This window comes from Erythrolamprus reginae, chromosome 1 (assembly GCF_031021105.1).
Source record: "Erythrolamprus reginae isolate rEryReg1 chromosome 1, rEryReg1.hap1, whole genome shotgun sequence".
In the NCBI taxonomy this organism is placed as follows: Eukaryota; Metazoa; Chordata; class Lepidosauria; order Squamata; family Dipsadidae; genus Erythrolamprus; species Erythrolamprus reginae.
The window spans coordinates 296671168-296691203 of record NC_091950.1 but is presented as its reverse complement, the minus strand read 5'-3'; the positions used below and the strand labels follow the sequence as shown (position 1 = coordinate 296691203).

At 37.0% G+C, this 20036-nt stretch overlaps 1 protein-coding gene across 1 annotated transcript in view; it reads right to left on the bottom strand.

Moving 5' to 3' along the window:
* The window catches only part of PRDM1 (PR/SET domain 1), a 124110-nt gene that overhangs the window by 28754 nt on the left and 75320 nt on the right, over nucleotides 1–20036 (bottom strand). The gene's annotated exons all lie outside the window — the stretch shown is intronic.

Below are 20036 nucleotides of genomic sequence, written 5' to 3'. Positions count from 1 at the left end.
GTTCCTTACTTCTATGTCTAAACTAAACTTTCCAGGAACATCAAAAACCCAATTAAATATCTATGATTTTTTAACAGATGTACAAAAGAACAACAAAAAAAAGAAGTTGTTATGCAATTTGATCTGTCATAAGCTTTTAAATTAAAAACAACACCCACATCTATGGAGAGGGGCGGCATACAAATCTAATAAATAAATAAATAAAATAAATAAAAAATATATATTTTCTGTACAATGTACATATCCCCCTCTTTTTTTTACACCCCTTACTAAGATTAATAAAACTTTTACTCAAGGGAAAGTGAGCGCAGGGCTGCAGCCTTACCTTTGTACTATTTTAAAATAGCATCAGTTAAAGGAGAAACAACACAGCATTGCCCTGCAGGTGTTTTTGTAGAGAGTAGTTCAAATGCTAACGTAGTTCCGAAAGAAAATCTGCATTATTAAAATTTGTAATAGACACAATCACTTAAAGAGCGTGTCACTAATGAAATAAGTATGTGTGTGTAATAATTACACAGGCATGTGTTCTTGCCATTTCTTTTCCTTCTTTCCATATTAATGTGCTGCCTTGAAGGAAGGACATCCTGTGATGATGGCATACAATGTCCTGTTTGTCTATTATGAAGTGCATTAAACCTCGCATTCCTATTTTTCATTACCAAACAAACCAGATGCCTAACTTCCTTTAGTGGTCCTGGCCCTTCAATGTGGAAGCCTTCAGCTCACAACAATTGTAAGGTCGCATAGCTCCATGCACAGTCACACATACTATCAAAAATACCAAGTCGGTTCAACAAAGGACAAGTCTCCTACTTTTCCTTTTTACCTCGCATCTTCAGACATGTTTATTTTACTGTGCTTTTCCTCTTGCGTAGGAAGGAACCTGTTTTGACTTGCTTTAAAAATACAAGTGAGTGTATATGTGAAGATTTTTATTATTCAGAGAATCAACCTCTGATTTTGTCCTAACATATAGGCCGTGCCAAAGATTTCTTGAAGTCTTGAATTTCTGAAGATGAAGGGGATTATTTGTTTGTCTAGAATAGATGACACTGTACAGAGAGTAGGATTTATTTATGTAAAGACCTCTGACATATTCTAATCGAATATTCACAGATCACTGGGCATTACTAAGATATACAGTGGTACCTCATGATACGAACCCCTCGCCATACGAACAACCTGAGATACGAACCCGGGGTTCAGAAAATTTTTTGCCTCTTCTTACGAACTTTTTCCGTCTTACGAACCAGCCGCTGCCGCTGCCAAGAAGCCCCGCCGACCGGCTGTCGCTTTTTGAAACAGCCGGGGGGCTTCTCGGCGTCCTCCTGAACCCGAACGCCAAACCCGAACTTCCGGGTTTGGTGTTCGGGAGGCCGCCGAGAAGCCCCCCGGCTGTTTCAAAAGATGACAGCCGGGCGGCGAGGGGTCTCGGCGGCTACCCGGACCTGAACTTTTGCCGAACTTCCGGGTTCAGCATTGGGAGAACGCTGAGAAGCGCCCGGCTGTTTCAAAAGGTGACAGCCGGGCAGTGGCGTTTTTTTGCATTTTTTTTTCGTTGCACGGATTAATTCATTTTACATTGTTTCCTATGGGAAACAATGTTTCGTCTTACAAACTTTTCACCTTACGAACCTCCCCCGGGAACCAATTAGGTTCGTAAGACGAGGTATTACTGTAGTATCAGACAAGTACTTGTTAAGTCAACAAAATAATTTACAGAAGTTATGCAAATTATATAATATGCAATAGAAACAAGCATTCAAAACAAAATGGGTACCTTGATTTTGATAATTGATGATGAATCAGATGATTGCCACTAACTCAGTATTTTGTATTGAAATATAAAACTGTGGCTTCTATATGAGATCACTTGTGCCTTACTACCTTCCTGTAACTATAAGTAGTTGTCATATTAACACTTCAACAGTTCATTTAGTGACCATTCAAAGTTATAACAGCACTGAAAAAAGGGACTTATGACCATTTTCACATTTTTTCACATTTTGACCATTGCAGCATCCCCATGGTCATGTGGTTTATATTTGGATGCTTGACAACTGATTCATATTTATGATAGTTGCTGTAGGGTCTTGTGATGACCTTTTGCAAACTTCTGACAAGCAAAGTCAACCACATTTAAGTGAAACCAGATTCACTTAACAACTGTGTTACTAACTTCACAACTTCAGTGATTCAGTTAGCAAATGTGACAAATCATAAAATGGGGCAAAATTCACTTACAAATCTCTCACTTAGCAACATCAATTTGGAGCTCAACTGTGGTCCTAAGTTGAGGACTACTACACTCCAAAGTCTGTGGATATATGAAAAGTGGATAAACTGAACAGAAGCTACAGATATTTTCCATATTACCGTAATAAATATAATGGTCAGTTTGGTTGCTTGAGTCTAGGGCTAATCCTGTGGAACAACACAAGCAAGAGGGCTATTTTTGCATACTGCTCTACTAACAGGTATGGATCATGTGTGGCCAATATGACTTCCTATAGAAACATTACAGATATCCCAGTGGAACAGTATAATCTGAAGCTGCTTTGGTGTAGGAAATAGCTATGCTTCCCAACCCACACATGCTCCTTCTTACATGAATGACCTGACTCACTTTCATATAGATTGTATACAGATATTCTTCATTCAGCAACCACATATAGTTCTGACAATTTGGTTATTAAATAAAGCAGTTGTTTAGTGAAAATCATGTAACTGCAACTATTCATATAATTTTACTTCAGCTTTCTTTGTTTATTGCTACTTCCTTCAGCTGAACTGGGTTCTTTCTTTCTCTTTCTGATAGATAGGGCAAATGGAAGAGGCAGACAGAAGTGGGTTCAAAACAACAGCTCTTTATTTGGCAACTATTTACAATGTAGCAAAGGTTCTGTCTAACAATGAGCCCTTTTATAGGGAGCTGCCAGGCAGTCCAGCCAATCAGCAGTCAGTATTTTGCCTCCAAAATGGAGGACTTGACTGAAGCCTATATGCTTCAGTCTGAGAATGTAACAGGCTGGGCCTCAGGGGAAGTCGTCTTGGAGGCAACAATATAAGATGGGGAGTAGTTTCAAACACATATGTGCTTCAGTCTGAGAATGTAACACTTTCTGTTTGGGTACATCTCGGTGTAGGGCAGTGATGGCAAACCTTGTTTTCCTTGGGTGCCAAAGCACACACATGTGAGTGCCCACATCCACAATTGCAGGCACACACAATCCCCTGCTCCTCTGTTTCATGACTTCGGGTAGGCCCAGTAGGTCCATTTTTCACCCTCCCTAGGCTCTAGAGATTTTCTTGGAGCCTGGGGAACATGAAAATGGTTTCCTCAGCCCCCCTGGAGGTCCTCTGGAGGATGAAAACTCCCTCCCAGAGCCTCTATGCAAGCCAAAAATCATCTGGCCGGTGTGCACTTGTGCACTGGAGCTGAGTTAGGGCAACGGTTTGCATGCCAGCAGATATGGCTCCACGTGCCACCTGTTCGCCATAGGTTCGCCATCACTGGCATAGGATAAACAACCAAGTAAAAATAAGAATGGGCTATACATGGTTGCTATTAATCTGTGTGTTGATGCTTAATTTTGAGGATGAATTCCAAAAAAGAAGAACACTAAGAGAAATGTCTGGACTATAATGAAACTTGAAAAAGATTAAGAAATTGTCTCTGAATAAATTTATACGGTCAAAAGGTAAACCCAAATGGCAGGGAAGGTTTCAAATCTTGACAAAAACAGGGAAAAGTGCAGACCTTACAAGAACTTTTCCTCCACCCTTTTGGAACATTCATCCCAGCTGGAAAAAAGGGACGTGGTGGCTTTAAGAATTGCGTATCACATGGTGACTGTTCTAAAGGCAATTACCTTCTAAAGGGTCCCCTAGTAATATTTGATACCATGAAAAACAGCATAATAAATAAATAAATAAAAGTAATCCCTTTTCCTGCTGCCATAATTGCTAACTCCAAGTGAGGTACATAAAATGGTTAAAAACAGTAATACAATAATGCATTGTAAACTCTCGATATTGGGAAAATAAAACAACACCTAGTAACTCATAAATTGTTCCCTAATAATTCCTATTTGCTACAATTTAGCAGGCCGGCCCTCAATGCCTCTTCTCAATTAGAGACTGCCCTCTATAAGGGACATTGAAAAATCTAATGTAGATTTCAAATGGCTTCCTTCTAGAGTTTTGAAAAAAATAATAATGAAAACTTGGTTATTCCATCAAGCCTTTCAGATAATTCATTAGCTTGATGGAGCAACTCATAAGCCCTCTAAATAAATGAAATTAATCAGTCCATGGAATGGATCACAATCTACTCTGCCTGAGGGCTTGTTTAAAGAGCTAGGTTGTTGCAAAAGCGTAACAGTGGCAGGGCCACATGGGCTTTGGAGGGGGGAGAGAATGCTGGGCTATGAGTCGAGTGTAATAATAGAGAAGTTTATTTCCTAATTCCCACAAAATGACATTTCTTTACAAAAAGTATCTCCAACACATCCATTTTGCCTGATCTTACTGAATAGACAGAAATAGCTGGGGAGATGGTTTTATCAGTACCCATGTCCTAATTCATGAAAGTCTTTATATGGAACAATTAAATATATTCAATACTTGAATTGTTTCCAGAAGTAACTCAATAAAAATAGTCCTCATTTGACAACACTAACAAGAAACTCTATCATTGAGCAATATGCTGGTAAGTCAAAAAACCATGTGACTACATTACTTAGTGACAATAGTTCTGACAATCCTGATTGCTGTTGTTAAATAAGGATCAGTAGAACTGTTAGGTAAGGACTTAGGCAAGGACCATCTACAAAGGAATCATTGAGTCTGTCATCTGCACCTCTATAACTGTCTGGTTTGGTTCTGCAACCCAACAAGACCGACACAGACTTCAGAGGATAATCAGAACTTCAGAAAAAACAATTTCTGCCAACCTGTTTTCCATTGAGGGCCTGTATATTGCAAGAGTCAAAAAGAGGGCAGTGAAAATATTTACTGACCTCTCTCATCCTGGACACAAATTGTTTCAACTCCTACCCTCAAAACGTCACTACAGAGCACTGCACACCAAGACAACTAGACACAAGAACAGTTTTTTCCCGGATGCCATCACTCTACTAAACAAATAATTCCTTCAACACTGTCAAACTTTTTAAGTCTGCACTTCTATTTCTACTAGTTTTTTCTCATCATTCCTATCACCCTTTCCCTCCCACTTAGGACTGTGGGACTGTAACTTGTTGCTTGTATCCAAATATTTTTATTAATATTGATTGTTTCTTCTTTGCTTATTTGACCCCTATGACAATCATTAATGATTCTTGACAAATGTATATTTTTCTTTTATGTACGCTGAGAGCATATGCACCAAGACAAATTCCTTGTGTATCCAATCACACTTGGCCAATAAAATTCTATTCTATTCTATAATGTAGAATATATTACAGTGCATTACATATGTACAGAGCCATAATGTGTAATGACTTATGAAGAAAAATAAGACTTATTTGTACTATTTATCTATCAAGGTATCTTTTGACTTCTTGGGTGTTCCACACAATTTGTCATTCCTGCTCCCCCCTCTCCATTAATATTTATAATTATATTTTTTTGACTGGCAGTTTGTTGTTTTTACACAGAGTTCACTCATACCATCTGGAATTTGCAAAGTCAGTGGTGTTCATTTCAGAAAACACACTTTTTAATCATCCATTTATTGTCCCTTTTTAGAGAAAACCCCAATTACCTTATTAGTCAGCATTTCTCAGACAACACCTCTCTCTCTCTCTCACTCCCTCCCCTGCTCCCCCCCTTTCGTAGCTTCCAGCTCAGCAGTAAATCATGAATGGCGCAAAACTGTGCTGTCAGAAACTCTGTCTTCACCCTCATCTACTTCACTTCCTTTGATGCTGTCATCTCATACCACTGAAGCTCAGCAGTAAGTGAATCTTACTCCAGCTTCAAAAGTCACTGAAACTGGCTTTCCTCTCATGAATACCACTGCTTGAAGGCTATTTTTTTCCTCCAAAAGAATGAGCAGGCAGAACAGCACAATGATTGTGTGAGAAGATGCTGTAGGAACATTAATATAGATCAGAAACTAAAGCTGATTTTTTTTTCATATTCTCTCTTCTTTATATAAAGAAAGCTAGGAACAAATTGACCACATCAATAGAAAGAAGAAAACCTTTGGTTTTCCCGATCTTCTCTGTAGACCTGGTTCCAGCTCTAGACTGTACATTTCAGAGTTCTAAGTTATGATCTGACTGCAGTCGTCTTTTATATTTAAAGAAACAAATATTATGAACGGAAAAGTTTTATTAATTACTAAAAATCTGAGAAGGCTTTTTATCAATATAAAAACGGTAGAGAAAAGGACTATATAAGAGAATATGCAGTTACAGTATTTGAATTTTTCTTTATGCAATGTTGCTTCTGGAAAATTCTACAAATTTTGGGGGAAATTATCCTCTGGATTCCAAAGAACATTTTGTGTTATCAATAATCTTTATAACATAAATACTCCAAAATAATCTCAATGCATTAAATTACCTCTAGAATAAAAATAAACAAATTTAAAATTGGTTCCAAATTCATATTTTAAAAGCTCTAAAACTTTGGTAAGCTTCCTAGCTAGAAGGCTTCTCAATTAATTTTCTAAACATTGATTAAAAGTAGATACCCTTCAGTGTAGCTGGACTCCTGTGTTTGCATGGATCAATCTACACAGTTTTCTTGGCAACAATTAGGTTTGATATTAAATTCTTCTAGCATTATTTTTTCAGCTTTCCAGTTTAGCATGGAGTTCTGGATTTCTTAATGATCCCCCCTCCAAGTATTAATTAGATCTGAGCCTACCATGCTTTTTTTAACTGGCCAAGATTTTCTAGTTGCTTCTATCTTCACTTATAGAACATATTAGACTATTAGATTGCCTACCCTTAAAATTGGAACAATAGCTGCAAATGTCTCAGCAAAACTTCTAGATCTCATGATATTGATGCCATGTTTGCTGTTTTTAAATGTGCATTAAATAATCAATCCAATAAGGTCTTTATGCCATATTTATTTATGCCATTGCTATGTGAAGTTTGACCCTCCATTCTATATGTGTAAATTGTCTTCTATCCATACTCTTATGGTTTAAAAAAAAAAACATCTGATGTTAAAGAGGTTAGATAGTAGAGAAACATCTATTCAGAAATGTTGTTGAGTTCAATATTTCCTGATATACCAATGATTGTAACATTCCAGTCTAACAAAAAAACAAAACAAAAATTCATCATTTTAGATGGCTCTGGTTGGTGATCACTTGCTCTTAAAGCAATTATGCTACTTAACAGACTCAGGCATGTGAGGGTTTCTTTTTATTATACCAAGCTTTAACTCTCTTTGGTGTAGTGGTAACAGTTGGCATTCAAATTTGCTGTTTTAAACTATCAGCTATACAGTACATGAAAATTCAGACCTTTTAAATGGATCTGAAGATGTATTATTAGCTGTTTCTCTAGTCTAAATTATGTTTAAGTCTCTGTTTAAGGGAGATGAGTGGTCCTGAAATGGGAAAAAACAAACAAATAAAATACAGTATATGAAGCTAAAATCCTTTCCATGATGATTTGAGCAACTATATTTCTGCAAAGCAAGCTAAAATGTTCTAACAGTTCTTCATTAACATCATTAATAACAAACTGTGCTTCTAATAGCATAGGGCAAGAAACTTTCTAACCTAAGCATAACTCAATTACACTTTTAATTCATTGATTTTCATGTATTTTCTGGGTTTTGCATTAAATTTAGAACGTGTGAAACAGAAGTTAAAACCTCTCAGTCCTAGAAATAAACTGGCGGTTGAAGAGGAGTGGCTACATTCTATTTCGAGAAAAATAGGAGGTAATCTTGAGAGAAAAATAAAAGGTGACCTTGACAGGAAGGTTTATTGCAGTCTCTTTTCTTGTTTTCAAAGTGTAGGCACACCCCTTGAAAATGATCAAAATAGTTTCCAAACAGAATCCAAACTGAATTATATTTGTACACATTGCTTAGTCTAAAATGTGATTATTAACTTGAAACATAATGAAACTTATCTAGACTACACAGAAAACCCTTCATTTTACATTTATATCATAAGTAAATAATCTGCCATTTTGGAGGTATCCTCACTTGTAAACCTATCAGGGATGGGCATATCTTTTTCCAGTTACAGAAACTCCAAATCTAAAGAGTCCTCCAATCTCCTTAAATAGATCACACCTTCTCCTCTTTCCTGAACCCTATAAAATGAAACCTTTACGAAACAATGTGAGGCAAGATATTCCCCCACATTCTTACAACCACATTCTTACAACTATACACCCTGACTTTATCAACAGGCAGTATCAACAAGCTATTGTTTCCCAACAGGGTTTATGGAAGAAGGTGGTTAATGTTCAAATAGGTTTTTCTTGGTTCCACTCAAGGGATACCAGCTGCTCACAGAAAGTACCCTAGAGGTGTGTTTTTTAACTTCTTCCATGGGAAGATAATAAATCAAAGAGTAGCATGAACCTGTTTTGGAAATACCTGAAGCTGAAACTGGTTTGTTTCATTTTTATTTCTAGAATCAATAACTTTTGAAGAAAGACCAAGCTTCATGAAAGTGATAATCCCACAATGGAGAGTCCATTAAAGGTATTAAAACATTGGCAGCAGCCTGATCTACAAGAGAAGCTCTACCCTGACAATAGACAATTAAAGCTGATAAAACTGAACTACTTGTTGCTGTTCTAATTCCATGTAATTATGTGCTCCTTGTCCCTGCCTCCTGTACACAGGGATGAGCCATGCTTCTTTAATCTCCAAAGTACCTGACCTAGTTCCTCTTGTGGTCTTTTCAGGACCTGTTTTATTCCCATCTGGATCTATGTTTTCCCCTTCTCTTTCTCAGAATCATTACAGAAAATTAGAATGAAGGAAAAAAGAGAAAGCGTCAAAATGCGTTTTGTTGATCAATACTTCTTGAGCTCCAAACAATAAAGAATGATCAGCAAGCTGCAGGTTATCAAATTCAATTGTTATAATCCTTTTTTCTTAATTGTTAAAATTATTGAATACTCAAAAAGTCAAGCTATATTCTGTGAGATGTCAAATTATTATATGAAAAGAAGATGCTAAAATGGCATGGTATGCCTCACTTGACACATGCATTTAAGCAATCTCATTCTTCTTCACAGTCTCATTAAAATTCAAAGAAAACTACATACGTTTTGAGTACATGATTCCCCCCCCCCCTTGATAAGCCATACACACTGGAATACCAAATACATTCATGTTAATGATTTTACATCATAGTTTTCTTTTAAAAATAATTCAATTGGAATAGTTCTTGAGTTGCGTTATGTGCAAGTCAGCAAATCAAAACCTGTGCAACTACTTTATTTATTTATTTATTATTAGATTATCTAATAAATCTAATAACTACTTACTGGATTTCCCTGAAAACAAGACCCTGTCTTATATTTTTTTGAACCCTGAAATACGCATTTGGTCTCACTGCCATGCACTCAAAAGCCAGCTTGGGCTTATTATTAGGGGATGTCTTATTTTGGAGGAAACAGGGTACATATAGCTTTCTCAAGGATAGTAACTATTTACATCTGTCAATATATGGAAGGAAGAGACTAACCTATCTGTCTATTCTAGATGCAGAATAGATTAATAATTTCAGAATATTTGGGTTGGCAGCAGAGGAAAACAGAAAATATTAGTCTAGCAATGCTTTCTGCTAGGAAAAAAAATATCAAATTATGTGTGTAAACATGTTACTAGTGTAAATTTTACACCAGGGTCATTTTCCTACTTATTGGAATTGCAATATGGCTTTTATACTCTATTTCATTCCAAGTATTTGTGATATTTTCATTTTTTAAAAAAAATCAGGAACTGCAAGAGTCATGGAGTTCTTTATTTAGAACACAGCTACTAAACTGAGCAGACTAAATGATTTATTTGATCTCCAGTTAATTTTCCCTAGTTTTATTTGCTTGTTTCCCTGAATCAGACTGCCTGTCTGATAGCAACTAATACTTCTAATGTTCTACTGATTTCCCAATTGGTTCAAGTGCTGATCTTTTAAAACAGCTTACTAGAATTTCATTTGAGATCCTACATTTTTACAGTTCCAATTTTTCTTCTATAGTATAGCCTTTCAAGCCCCTTCCCAACTATGCACAATAATGTAGCACATAAAAAGTATTTTTTTTTTAAAAAAAGGAGACTGCCAATAAGGATTCTGTAAATGACAACTCATCATGTATTTCAGCACATTGAGCTGCCACGTGCTTTTCAATGAGCAGAGAGAACAGCTTGCTATAAAGAATGCCCGCAATCTGTTGTTTTCATTTAGGATAACAATTGGGCTTTTGCAAAGAAAAGACTACAAGGCAATTTATACTAAATTGGACCTGCCAACTGCAAGTTGGAATATTGCAAATAATTTACTTTCCATGATAAAAGCCAAAACAAACAGCACCCAGCAGGGACCCAGCTGATAAAACTGTGTCAAAACTCAAACCATTTGTCAAAGGGGAAGGAAAGGAGTGAGCTAAAAGATGGACTCAGGAAGCAGAATTATCTGGTGCAAGACATTAACTAATATAAATACTGACAATGGGGAGGATGGAGTAAACACATTTACTCAGCAATATCTTGAACTACGTTAGGAAAAACCATTCATGAAACTGTCTGGGCTGTGCCACCCATATATTCATTTGTCATAGCACTGTAGTATTTTCAGTACAGTTGCATTTTCTTCACTGCATATAAACATATCTCTTTAATGCACTATGAGTTACATACTATATTTTCATTTTTATCTCCAGATAACAAAATCTTCCAATCATAAACATACAAGGGAACTCCTACAAGTTGTGCAATTTTAACCTGATAATCACATCAGAGACAAGTATTTTAATAGTATCTTAGACAATGCAAAGCTACCTGGTCTTGTATAATGATGGGCTATGAATTTATCAGTGTAAAATCAAATAGAGAATAAGTGTTGTTGTTTTTAAAAAAAAGCTTTTATGTTTGCAAACATATCCATTTTAGTAAGTCACCTAAATTATCTACAAATAAATAGCGCCACAAAATACAAGGCAAATAAAGGCTGTCAAAATAATTGAAAAACAAAGTATAAAGTACAAAATGCAAAGTATTTTAGCTCCTTAAAGAAGTGATAGCGAAAGATGTCAGACTCGTGCTTAAAATGCATATGCAAAGACAATTATTTAATACATAAAATGTAAGAGTAATGTTTGAGACGTTTAGCAGTACCTTAGATTAGCCATAGAGGGTATGGGCTTCCAATCTTCATTCACAGACCACTAGTTTTTAGTCCATAGGTATATCTTCTATACGTCTCCATGCACCATAAGCTTGCCCCCAACACACACTTGGGCATAAAAGAGCACACAACACACATGCTTTCTACTTCTCACTTCAACTCTCCTCTAACTCTGCCTACAATGTGACTTGGATTTTAGAATTTCTCCCTGGGAGTCCCCTCCTCCCTCCCCTTTCCTTCTACTCCTCCCCATTCTGTAATTAGGCTTAACAGGAGCAATTAACAAAATCAACTCTGCTTAGGCTGGAGGTGGGTGATAATTTTCTCTGAAAAATAACCAAAAAAGAAAAAAAAAGAAAATTAAGACATTACCTACCAACACCAATTGATTTAATCTTTTATTATCTAAACAAGGTAACATTCAAACACAGGGGATTGTTTTTAAAAACAAACAAACAAATATTTCATCATTAAAAAGATGTCTGATTCTTAGTCAATATAGAAAGATACTTTAACAAGTTAAAGTACTATTGATCATTTTTTAGACCAACAGTATTCTAAAATACATCTAATAGAAAAAAGAAAGAGAAATGAATTGATGGAATAAAATTTGAGCTACAGTTTTGCAACTCAATGGATTCAGTTGTGAGATTAAATGGCAATTGCATTTAATCTTAAAAATGTAATGTACATTTAATATTTTTTTAAAAAACAAATAAAATATTCCCACTGGTTCATACTTGCAAATATTAGTGTTGGACTAATTTATATAAATGTGTTGAAACTATTCTCTCAGAGACAGTTCCATAACTGGAGTTGGGACAGCACTTCATCATTCTAGACTGATTTTGCAATTTGAGGGTCTTCTTTGACTTGGCTTGTCTTCTGATGTGTGGGTGGCAGTTGTGGTATGCACACGATCATCTTGTGTATCAGTTGCACGTCTTCCTCAATCAGGAAAGCCTTCAGACAGTTACTCATGCCCTGGTCACCTCACAACTGGATTACTACAAGGTACTCTGTAGTGGGCTTGCTTTGAAGATAACCCAGGAAATATAGGTGATAAAAAATGCAGCAGTGCAAGCAGTAAAGGGCATTGTTACACAAACTTTATTAGCTAGTGGGGCTCCAGGTACATTTAAAGGTACTGGTCATTACATCTAAATCCCTTTATGGCATAGGGCCTGGATAGCTGAGGGACTCCCCATCTGCAATTGTTTCTGCCTTGCAGAATGGGTAGATTCCAGGTACTTTCTCTTAAATATAATCGGGGTGGGTTCCTCCCAGTTCGGACTGGATCGTCTGAACCAATAGTAACCCACTAGTGGTGGCCCTGAACTGATTGGCCGATGCTGGTCTGTGGATGCCGCCATTTTTTTAAAAAAAAATAGCAAATTTTTTTTCTGTTTTGAAGTATTTTCCTTTTCTGCTCCTTGTACAGGGCCCTCCCACCAGCCCCCGGTTGGGCATAATAAATTCTGACCTTTATTCCTTTGCCCAAAGCACAGCTGATCTGCTCCTCAGCTGGGTTTTGGGCTGATTCAAGCTACGGAGTATTTGCAGATGCAGAATTGCACGATGATGTGCAAGGAAAATGTTGCAATGCGAACCGGTGGCGAAGGTAAATGGAACCCACCCCCTAGTTGTTATGGGACTAAAGACGCATGCCTTCCCTGTAGTAGTCCCTATTATCCTCTGGAATGGCATTCCACCAGAAATATGGATGGCAACCACCCTCCTTGGTTTCTGGAAACCACTGAAGCCCTTACCTTGATTGGTACTGGTGCTGTGGTTGATGTGATAGATTTGATTTGTTATTGTTTGTTTTAGTTGAGGTTACCTGTAGGATTGTATGTTTTAAACTATTCTTTTATATGTTGCATTTCTTTTTGTAAGCTGCCCAGAGTCTTCAGGAGTGGACAGTTATAATCAATTTAAATAAATAATACAGTGTTCCCTTGTTTTTCGCGGGAGATGCGTTCTGAGACTGCCCGCGAAAGTCGAATATCCGCGAAGTAGAGATGTGGAAGTAAATACACCATTTTTGGCTATTGACAGTATCACAAGCCTTCCCGTAACACTTTAAACCCCTAAATTACCATTTCCCATTTCCTTAACAACAATTTACTCACCATTATTACTGGCACTCACCATTGAATAAGACACTTAGTGATCCTGACATTTATAAACATAATTATTTATTAACAATAATTATTTTTTTGTTATTTGTTTGCAAAAATCATTAGTTTGGCGATGATGTATGATGTCATCAGGCGGGAAAAACCGTGGTATAGAAAAAAACCGCGAAGTATTTTTTTAATTAATATTTTTTGAAAAACCATGGTATAGGCTATTCGCGAAGTTCAAACCTGCGAAAATCGAGGGAACACTGTAATGATAATGATACCCTTTCCTGAGAACTTAGTACAACAGCAGAAACTGATGCCTCTATTGTTACATAAACTCATGGATTGTATCAAACTAATTAGAGAAAATGTATTCGGATTCAAAGAAACCAACATGGAACATATTGCTTGTATTTACACAATACAATAAATAGTTCCTTTTTGCTTAGTGGTATTTATACTAATGTTATTTGTTCATAGGATTGAGACAAACCCTCTCAAAAGATAGTCGGCACTATTTTTGGTCTTTCCTGAAAATAATTTTTTGGGGAAAAGGGAAACCAAGCAAATAAAACAAGCCCTCTTCCCTCCAACAGATGATAATAGAGAGGACATCCATCCTACTTCTGCTTTATTCAGCACATTTGGCACTGAGCTCAAGAATAGAGTGTAAATATCTCATACTATAATCATAATTATTTTGAAGTAAACACACAATCTCCATGGCATTCTTCAGAGAGGCCAGGATGGGTAGCTCTAGTCTCCCAGCTCTATGACTGAGTTGTAACATTTAGGACCATCCCCTGCCAATGGTCCAGTTCTTCAACTCTGAAGGATACTTTGGAGATTTCTCCTCAGCTATTTCAGTTAGGATTAGTTAGTGAAGTTAATCTGTGGAAAAAGTTTTTTTTTAGCTTTTCCTTTGATCGAGGATGCTGTCAGAACGATAAGCTGTTTAGCGGTGCTCTCTGTGGCTGTGGATAGAGTGGGGTGCGGCTGCTCTGACCGCTAGGATTCTTGGAGGCTAGCTAGGATCCTCGAAGGCTAGGCCAGATTGCCTTTTTGGGGGACTTTGCTTTCTGTGCCTGTGACCTGGCTGCGGCCCCTTGGCTCTCCGCTGAAGCAGATTGCAGCATTGAGGGGGCAGTCAGCCATTTTGAAACAGTTTTGCTCGAGTGGAAAAAAGTTACTATTTTGAAAGTCAAGCCTCTGAGGCTTGTGAGCTTGTCTTTGGATGGTTTTGGGATGTCTTAAGTCCATAACAATGTATTGATTATGTGATGCCCTAAAGCTTGTCTTTGGATGGTTTTGGGATGTCTTAAGTCCATAACAATGTATTGATTATGTGATGCCCTAAGCACACTCTCCTTGAAAGAGACATTGACTCTACCAGTTGGATTTCATCTATCTATCATATTAAACCCATATTTGATTCTTCCTAGGTGGAGATATTTTATATCCTTGACTTATGTGATGATGTTAAGTAATAATTTCCATAATGCCTAGAATTATGTCCATTGGCTTCAGGTATTATGGAAGGTAAAGTCCAGCATATGCAATGAGAAACAGTCTAGCAAATTTTTGCACAATGACTACGAAGCCAAAGTTCTTAGGACCCTAGAAAAATTCATGAATTGAGTTACAATTATTTCAAAGGGGAAGACATGTCCTATATCCTCCATTCCTAATAATGCCAACATAACTCAAAGCAAATTACCAATGATATTTTAAATGCAACAATTTATTTTTGCCAAGCATGAATAAAAAGAGATCTATTTATGGCATAAAACCAGTAACATTTTCTATCCTGATAGGGCTACAACATTAGCATTATCCACATTGATACTCTAGTTATTACAAAAAATAAAAAATTGGAAAAAAATGCTATGCTTATACAGACGAAAATATGTACTGGCATTGATTTGATTTAAGCTTCTGCGCATAATGTAAGATGTTCACAGGTCATGATACAGCTTCCAAGATATCTATGACGGGATCAAGACTGAAATAGAGTATTATATGGAGGAGAAAGACAAGCCAGAGATATCTATCTTAGGGTGTATCTCTATTTTTTGTGTGCAAACATTGTAATGTTATTATAATATTCAAGAACAACTGATTTATCAGGAACAGATTCAAGAACAACATCTGGCTTGTTGATGGATGTCACTCCTACAGAACATGCATATAATAGCTGTGCACAAAACATGACCATTCAATTTCCTACAAATTTTCACAATTCTACGATGGTTGCCCAGAAAGTAATGCATCACATTTTTTTCTTCAACAATTAATTTATTGAACACAATGAAACTTACACACAAGAAAGAATGATGTTTCTTCTACACTCCCTATTTTTCCAGGTAATCTCTGCCACATTCTAAGCCTTCCTCCAGCGAGACACAAGGGCATGCATGCCTTGTCAGTGCCATTCCTTGTTCTGGTCACGAAGCAATTTCTGCACTGTGCAGATCAACTCTAATGGCCTCCCCCTCTGTGTCCAGTGACTAACCATACTTCTGTCGACTGCAGATTCTCCATAAACTGTACCCAAACTTTTGTGAATGTTCCCAAAAGTTTCTTTCTCCATAGTGAGAAATTCAATGACACGCTGCTTGTAATGTACATCACTTACAGAAGCCATTCTGAAACACTGCTGCAGCTAGACTATCTGTCTGAAGAAACACAAAATTTACACACCGACTCCTGACAATTCAAATAATGTATATCTAAAGTTTTGCATTTGTATCATTACTGTAGGCTGAGAAAAAAATGTGGTGCATTCCTTTCTGGGAGACCCTCATAGATTAGAAACTTTGATATTAAGGATGGAATATAAAACTCTTTTTTCTAGAATTGGTAGGATGTAGCTCATCGGGCGGTTGTTGCAGAGGAAAAAAAATAGAATTATGAATTCTAAGTTGAGTCCTTGAACAGTTTTTGAAGCTTGTGTTTACTTACATTTGCATAGTCCAGAATCTAATCCATAGTGAGAAGTCTAAAAAGGCTATTGCTCAAAAACTGGTCAAATGTTCATTTGGCCAAGAATTCATGCCTATGTAGTTCTCTGGATTTTCTTCTTGTGAACCGTGAAGTATTTAATAAATTTATATTGCCACCCATCTCACTATCGAGTGACTCTGGAAGGCTTACAATATCATAAAAAAGAAGAAAACCATCAAAACATTGGTTAATTATCATCAAAACATTGATGATAATTAACAGAAGTTGGATAAAACAAAGAACCAGTACACAAGCCAGATTTTCTACTTAGTTCACTAGCCACCTCCACCACGAAGCACACCCACCGAGGCCCCAAGTGAATTTGGCAGAACCAATATTCATATATTCAAACAGCACTTGCTTAGATCAGCTGATATTCTACACTGGGGTTAGCTAAACATATTTGGCTGCTTTTGGACTGTTATTCCTTTTCATATATAGAAGAAAACTGGTGACAGAATTTTACTTCAACATTGATAAAAGTATTCATTATCACAGTAAAATCCATAGGCCCATGATGGTGAACCTATGGCAGGCGTGTCACAGGTAGCGAACAGAACCTTAGTGGAGGGCATGTGAGATGTTGCCCTCTGGCACACATTTCCTGAAGCCCCGGAGTGCAAAAAACTGCCCAATGGGCAAACCGGATGTTCAGAAACCAGACTTCCGGTTTGGTGGTTGTGCTGTTTTCTATAATCCTGAAGGCCTCCTGAAGCCCCGAAGTGAAAAAAAACAGCACAACGGCAAACCGGAAGTCTGTTTTCTGAACTTCTGGTTTGCTGGTTTGCCCATTTTTTCATCAATCCAGGCTTCAGTGAGGCCTATGCGCATGTGTAGAGACTGGGGTGGGGTGGGGGTTATGTGCATGCCCAAGGGAAGTGCTGGGGGAGGGGCTCATGCGTGGGAGAGAGGGAATGGGTGTGGGCACATGCACACGGACACACACCCTTTTGGCATGTGAACCAAAAAAAGGTTTGCCATCACTGCTATAGTCTATGGGAAGCTGATTGGAGGAAAAAGGAGACAACTTCCTCATCTAATAGCCAAAGAGCAGCTGATTCCCTGCCATTACTGGTCCCCAGCACCTGCTACTTGAAGTAATAGCCTCACTGGTTATATTAGTAGGTCTGGGTTGGAGAACACCAAGAGAACTATGTATTATGATAGTTCCCTGAAAGTTTGAAATAAGCCTAGTAAATTTCTCAAAAAGACAAAACGCCAACCTACCCAATCAGCTTAGAACGGGTTAGAAAGTAATGCAATAGTGGTGGTTACCAGGTCTCAAGCTTAGTACCAGTTGGTATAGAAATCTCAGTATTGTGAATGCAGGTTGTCCTGGAGTTATAACAGTTCACGTAGTGACCGTTTGAACTTACAATGGATTGAACATTGCAGCATCCCCATGGTCACCTGATCAAAATCCCAACGCTTGGAAACTGACTCATATTTATGATGGTTGCAGTGTTCCATGAATAGGTGATCCACCTTTTATGACTTTCTAACAAGCAAAGTCAATAGAGAATCCAGATTCACTTAACAACTGTCTAAACTAACTTATTACACCTGTAGCAATTCACTTAGCATCTGTGGCAGCACAGGTCGTAAAATGGGGTAAAACTCAACAAATATCTGAGCAACTGAAACTTTAGGATCAATTGTAGTCGTAAGTTGAGGACTACCTGTATTAAGTGTTGTGTTGTGAACAGACCACAGTCGTGTTTATGAAGTTCATTAAAACATCCCATTTATACAATATTACTCACTACTTTCAGTTATTTTAAAAACTTATTTTGGGTATTTTAGGTAAACAATATTGATTATTCTACATTAATTTTCAAGACTTCTGTCTTAGGGTTAGTTTTAGGATATGGTTACTTAAATATGTAAAGATCAAGAAGGATTACACCGTGCTAAAATAAAAGCCGACTCTGCTTTCAATTATAGTTTTGTCAATTGGTAAATAACACCTCTATTAATCATTTTAATTAACTATGAACATTACATGATACCAGCATCAAGGCCCATATGTTGTCCTCCAGTCACCAAAACATTAAAACCTTTTTAATTGATTTACCTAAAGAACATTCAATAGACTCAAGGTGGCATCCAGCCAGGAAATCTCCAAAGAAGATGAAAAAAGGAGGAATGGTGATGCTAAACATGTTTCTTGGTTTGTTTTTTTCTCTCTCTCTTTCTCCTGGACTCACTGCTAATCTAATCATGTCCTGTAAAGCTCCTTTTCAATAATATAAATAAATGGATAAGAAAACACATACTTTGGCTCCTGTTCCTCTTGGGAAAGCCCCTCTGCTATAGCCAGTACTCCTCTCAGAGGGCTGTGTACATCAGTACATTTTTATCCTGCAGAAATATTTAGCTTGGCTACCAGCCAAGGAATTCTGGAAGAATAGAACGTATTAGAGGATTTGCCTTCCACGTGTTTGGCACGCGTCAGAGAAAAGTCTGGGGTTATGTTTTTTGTTTTTGTTTTGCTTTCCTTTCCTTTTCTCTTTCTTTCTCCCTCCCTATCCCTCCTAACCCCCTCCTTTATCAAATAACAGCTTTGTCAGGAAAAAAACAAACCCATAGATCCCATAAGAAGAGCTGGGAATTCTCTATTTTGGCATGGTGATACTATTCCATATAAGGAAAATTTAAACAACCTATTTACAATATGTTCCTGATGCTTTTTAATTTAAAAAGCACTTCAGGCAACATTTTAATTTCTTTTGAAAAAAACAGTAAAAAATCTTTACAACTAGAAAAGCACAGGGTAGCTTTAACTGCACTTTGTTTTATGGGGACATATTTAAAAGAGATTTTTAACATCTGCAAAATCTCTTGACCCAGACTTAAGAACACTGTCACCAAATAGCTGTATCATAAACTTAACTCTATACAATTAGTGATTTCCCCCTTTCTGTTGACTTAAGTGTGTTTTTCTGCATCTTCTTATGCCATTTCCAATTTCTTGACTATTTCTATTGCCAAGTAACAAAAAGAAAATAGCTTAAGAAATACTATTAGGTTTTGTAGCACTCTAGATTGTCAATGACAGCTTAATTTGAGAAGCCAGGGTGATGTTTGGTTCAACAGATGGTGTTACAATAGAAATCTACAAAGATAAAGGAAAGCTTCAACAGCATTAACAAGGGGAGCTCTTAACCAGCTACATTTAATTCAGTACAGTGCATGGATCTTTGTAATGTTTTTATTCTGAATTCTAGGAGTCCCTAAAAGAAATAAGATACACTTTAGCTAAAGCATAACCATTATAACAAGCATAGTAAGACATTTATAGAACTGGTTGCATTTGTCACTAAATTTTAGAAGGTGGGCATACCCACTGTAACTCTTACAATACTAGGCAGAAGAAAAGGATGTTAGAATGGCTGAAATAAGTTCTATTATTAGCAAATATTATTTAAATTATCACATGTAGATGTGCCAATGCTGCTGCTGGATATTTGTCTGCATGTGTTCCAAAACCATTAAACTATTAGGCCAATTTGATTTAAGTACATATTATAAAATCATAGCCAACAGTTATGCTGTTGACT